The sequence below is a fragment of the Ixodes scapularis genome, unplaced genomic scaffold (genome assembly GCF_016920785.2).
Source record: "Ixodes scapularis isolate PalLabHiFi unplaced genomic scaffold, ASM1692078v2 PGA_scaffold5__190_contigs__length_132052651, whole genome shotgun sequence".
Classification (NCBI taxonomy): domain Eukaryota; kingdom Metazoa; phylum Arthropoda; class Arachnida; order Ixodida; family Ixodidae; genus Ixodes; species Ixodes scapularis.
In genome coordinates, this window is record NW_024609880.1 from 91,965,445 (window position 1) to 91,971,444 (window position 6,000).

A 6,000-nucleotide genomic window follows, 5' to 3' on the forward strand; every position below is an offset into this window, starting at 1 on the left:
TATGTGCCAGGGCTAGTGTGGATGGCAATCGGTTTCGTTTGTTTCTTTTGGCGCGCCATTGGCAACACGACGCCGCCGAGGGAAGGCGGCTTCTGACAGCAATGTTCGGCGGTTCACCTAATCGGGCTTACTTCAACATGTTGAGGCGGTATTCTATTTTGTTCGCGGTACGTTTGTGTAACGAGGTGAGAATCCAAATATCTGGTCGCCGTCAACGTGTTCAATGTGCCCGCTTGGTCGTGCGGATAGGCCTATGCCTCGACATCTTTTGTTGGCAACCATACCTTCTGTTCGTCCCTTGCTGCTCGCGCCTGACAGAGGTTACGTCGTCACATCGAAGATGGATGCTAGTTTTTTTGTGGTGGTTTCGTTGGGGTGACGTAAAACTGCTGTATTCGAAGTGGTACGCTGAGTGCGATGATCGACTAACGCCACCGGCGTTGCTCCCTCACTGAACTGCGTCTGCTTTTCTGTTGGCTTCATTAAATAAAGAATGCCTACGGCAGTACCCGCGTTTACATGAGTGTGACTTAGACGCATCGAATCCAGTTGTCGCATTCAATGCGGTCATGTAAACTGAAAAATGCGCAAAGAAAGCGCATCGCATTCATGTCACCAGACAGAGGTGGATCGAGATGGCGAGTGCGGATTCATTCAGCCCATGTAAACGGAGGTCGCGTCGCATTTTGGAACGGGGAGGATTATGAGAAGGCGCTCGCTGCGGGAGCGAGTGAACAGCTGAGAACATGGTAGCGGCCAACCTCGTCGGCGGCGCGGAGAGCGGTCCCGTATTGTCGCCCGCAATTTTTCCCTAGAAGAAACGCGAGCTTTTATTGCCATCATAAGTAAGCGGAATATAGCGGAGCTGCTCGATAAGTGCGGCGCCCGTCCAAGCCTTGCGAAGTACCACTTGCGCGTCCGAAGGGGTCCCAAAGACTTCGGCGCAAGCGCAAACGACACGACTCGGTGTCCGGTCGCGATCGGCGAGGTCTGGCGTGGCGAAGCGCGGAGGCTTCCCCGAAGCGTGCGCACGCACGTCTCCTCTGGTCCAGAGTGACCCGGCGGCCCGACTAGGAGCCCTAAACGCTTGGGTTTTGATGTTTCTTCCGTCTCGTAGCTTCTTCCACAGCACCAAAGTCAGCGGGCACGATCTTTACGTTTACTGAACCAACTGAACGCGTCGAAAGGCCTCTCGTTGCGATACACCAGAAAACGTAGTACGGCTGGTACCGGAACTGCATAACTTCGAGCTTTGACACGGCGTAGTGCCACCTCCATGTAGGGCTTAGCGCGCATTCTTGTAAACGTTGCCACGTCGGCTTCGTTCAAAGAACGAGTGGAGTCGATGCGTTGAAGTCGCTTTCATATAAACGAGGCTGATCACGCCTTTAAAGCAGTATTTATTCATTCGCGAATTCTGGCACCGTTGCCAAGTCGCGTCGTTGCGGTCACTTGCACCGTCAGTCAGATAAGAAACTGGCGTAAAGACACCGAGGGCAACGCCACGCGTTTCTCACAAAGTCGGCACCTACCTCTGTCACTGATGAAGGCGTCGCCTGTCGAAGTTACAGTTGTTTCTTGCCGTCACCCTCAATTGACACGAGGTAAAAAATCGTCCGTTTATTTTCTCCATGGTATGCTTCGCGTGGAAGCAATATTGTCAGCAGAGCTTCATTTCTTCCGCTCGTGCCTGACACGCAACACAAGAAGAGTAATCCATCACAATTACGAATTACTCGTCACATTTTTAAAACTCTAACGGGTAACGTATTTACGGTAGTTATTTCAAATAATAGGAAATTTTAGGGAACCGTTTTTACACTTCCGATACGGCACGATGCGCCCTCCGGTACAAACTGCGCATGGGCTACCACAGAATTAATGACTCGGATGTGCGCAGTTCGAAAGGGAGGGCCCGTCGTGCCGTATCGTATGTGCAAAACTTGTTTCCTTAAACTCTCTAATGTGTAAATTAGTTATGTTACTGGTTGCATCTTCCTAAGATTTAGAAAAAAAAATATCATGCGAGTTTTCAGGTGCCAAGTCATCTGAATTCTTTCACTCCTCCCTCATTCCTTGAACATCGGAACAGTAAAAAATAAGGTAATTCTGTTAAATTTCTGCCTAGACATAATATTTCCTGAAATACGGCGCTTATGCATACCTCTGACTTCGAAAAAAGTAAAGGGTTTAATTAATGTATAAAGTTAAACTAACACAAAATTAAAGTCCATTAGTTTTATCCGTAACGGTAACGTGTTCCTTTTATCGGGATAAGGTAGGTCGGTAACGTGTTCCTTTTATTTGCAAGTAACGAGCAACGCATTTCGTTACTTTTATTCTGTTACGCCTACAACAGTGGCGTTTTTTTTTTACCTAAACACTGCAATTTTTTTTTTCTTTTTTTTTTTTTTCAAAGCAAGGTTTTTAAACAGCATAGATGGGACACGTACTTTTGTTTTAGTGAATTTTCCCCGAGAAGAAGAATCTGTTTCACAATATTTTCTCTGTTCGACGCAATTTAAATAGTGGTCCCGCCCTGATGTAAGCGTCGCCTCAACCAGATAGAGGGGCTTAGAGCGATAAACTGGTATCCCGCTCACGACGAAAAAGTGACCCCCACTTGGCTGCCTGCCGCCATGTTGTACAATGTTGACCACTAGACACGTGACCGGTCAAAACCCTGTAGCTTTTACGTAAAACTGAGCCGAGATTTCTATTGTGATCACTGTAATAAACATGATAAACATTTTTTTCAATACTGTTAGCCTTATAAATCAGTGTCTATAAGTCCGATAAAAACCTGAAATACAGCACCGCAGCTGACGGCCTCTAGCGGGGGCATTCCGAAGCTGCCCAAGCTTTTGCTGTAAAAGCACATTTTTTACTTATAAACAAACGAAGCATAACTTATGTCCTCGGCACTGTTATTAAAGATTAATAAGCAAATATTTGTGCGCGGTACTGCGGTAAAATTTTGACGTAAAATTATAAGGTCACGTCAGGCATGGGCAGTATTTGAAATACAAGTATTTGAAATACGTATTTCGAATACTTTGTGTATTTTGCATTTGTATTTCATGAAAAATTGGGTAATGTATTTGACGTGTGTATTTAAATACTGAAACATGGGTATTTCAAATAATTTTGTAATAAATACAATTTTGTGGGCGAAAATACATTTTGTTTTTATGCATATATGGTTGTAAGATATAGTCTTCATCCTTTATTCGGCCTTGGGGCTTTTTTCGTTTTCTCCTCCGGCTTTATTTTAAAGAGACTGTCCAGAGCAGGAAGCAAACCACGTTCTGCACCGAATGCAGTGTCTCTCAATCAAGCACAAGCGTTTGCTGACTGTGATTACGGTGCTAGTCCAGGGCAAGATTAGTGACGAAATCGACGTTCACAGGAAGACTGGCTAAATAAGTGCCTGTGACGACTTGTGATGCTTTCCAGCCTGATTTCCCTCCACATTCCATCCATATTTTTGCCTGGAGCATTCTAAATGCGCGGGTCGTCCAGATTTTCGTAACTGGTGCGTGTTGCAACAATAAAAAATTCTCTAGCTAGTGCTGCGCGTCTTGGTCGTCTCGGTTCTTTGTTGGTCTATACCAAAATGAATCAACAAAAAAAAGGTGCTTGAAGCTCTGTACTTTTTTCACCTATTACGTCCAAGCTGATTACATTTTTTATAATATTTCTATTGCGTTACTAGAGCCTCGCACACTAACTCCTGAGTCTACGATGCAAAATTAAAATGAGATACCCAGAAACCCATTGCAGGTGCCCTGAAGTCGCTGACGCAAATTTTGAGGAATGTATTTGGAAAAGTATTTGTAGGGAGACCTAATACATTTGGTTGTATTTGTATCTTGTACTTCAATGCTCTTTCGAAAATGTAATTACATTTGTAATTAAATACATTCTTAACGAAGTATTTAGTATTTTTATCTATACATGTTTGCATGAATTTTGCCCATCCCTGGGTCACGTGTCTAGTGGTCAAAAATGTGCAAGATGGCGGCGGCCCGTTAGGGCTCACTTTCAGCTGCCATTTTTATCTTTGTAAGGCCCTGTACCTCGCTTCTCGCCCACAAATCCCGACGTCCGGCGCGTCTAGTCTAGTGCCTGACAACACCTGCTAGTTGTGAGAGCAGAAGCGCGGCAGCCTCAGGCATCGCCTGCCATTTCAAAACCGCCTATCGTCGTCTGCCGTCGCCAAAGGACACGGACATGAACGCTGCCTGTCGGCGTCCGTTTTCACCTTCGTCCGTCTGCTATTCCGCCCCCATCTAAAAGCTTTTTCAACGCTCGGAACACTCAACCATACGAAGGGCGTTTTAACGTTCCATCATGGGCGTGCAACGGTCAAATACAAGCGTCTGTCAGCATCTGTCGATGTGCGGTAAAGAGCGACAAAGGAAACAAAAAAGGGAACAAAATAAATCTGCAGTCCTTTCAGGTTTTATGTTCTTGTAATATTGTTTTCCTCGTGGCATCCGCTAGCAAGGTGAGAGAGCGTCATGTCGCACAATTAAAAGGTGACCTGAAATTATTCTCTTTGGCAGTCCAGGGGCACTGCGAACATGAGAGCTACTCGCCTCTCGAAGCGAAGTGACGGTAACACAAATGAACTAACTTGATGCGAGGCGAACGCCCGATTGCCTCCAGTCAAATGGCTCCCGAATTCTTACCTGCGTAGGTATATTCCCGGTATTGAAACCGTGGTTCCAATCGTGATTGTTGCAACATTCACAAAACAGAGGGGCCGCTTTTAAGGGAACCAACATTTTTATTCAACATGAACACGTGCAAAGAAAGAAATCAAGCCAGACCGATCAAAATAGCTTACGTGCGACGCTAAGCCAGTTCCGCCAAAAAAACAAGCATCCGCACAGAGCGTCCGAAGACGCGTACTTGCGACAGCTGTTTGCTGCAAACCAGAGATAACAGTAATGTCATTCCTGTAATGGAATTACAGGAATTAAATTACTTTTCGGAGCAACGTGTAATGTGATGAATTACTTTTCTAAGCTAGTATTTCAGTAATGTAATTAACTACATTCAGGCAGTAATTTCGAGAAGATTACTCATTACTTTTGAAATTACTTTTGTCCGAAATTAGAAAGTTTGTTTGCAAGCTTTAAAAAAGAAGAGAAAAGTGACTCCGCGTGGTGAAATGTTGTGAAAGAGCATCAGAGGAAATAAACGACGGCCACCTGAGCGCAAAGTCTCGCACGAAGAGCGGGACAGGCGCACAAAGGAGGACTGTACAGGCGAATGAGAAAAGCTTACGCGTAGACATCACTGGAAGGTCACGGCTTACTAATTCCAAGAACTACAGATTCACGGAGTCACGTCATCGCGACGATGCTATACTTCGTTGATCCCTAAGCTGACAGTGCGGTGAGAGCTGCAAGGTAACCAGAACCAATCAAACACATTCCTTCCATCACCTGACCCGCTCCTTTCTCTGCACGTAGGTAGGAACGAGAGCGTGGCGAACGATAGACGTGTGACTGCTCTAAAAAACACGTAGCATTAACCCTTCATCCCAGCTTACAGCGCGTCACCTTAGGAATGAACGGCTCATAGGCTACAAGGCAATGGGCACATCACCAGTGAGTTAAACATAACTTAAAACGTGAGAGGACAGGACAAACAGATCTCTAGCCTTGTACTTTCATCAAGGAAGGGTGAACCCTAAGCTTCGATTATTGTGAACAACAAACGACCGGAATAAATAGTTAATTCCAAATGCCTTGTCAAAACCCCAGAACGTTTTGTGCGTCCTGGAGCAAAGCAGGTTCCGCTCGCGATATGCCTCGCTGCCTTCCCTTCGAAAGTTTATTCGGGAATAAGCCTACAAGCAAATATCGCCTTCCCCCCCCCCCCCCCCCCCCCCCCGCCTTTGTTGGGAAAGTACACAATTTAGGAAGCTCGCGCCCTTCCTCAACTGGCCACGCTACTCCTTATCCCAGCCGTTTTTGTGACAATGCG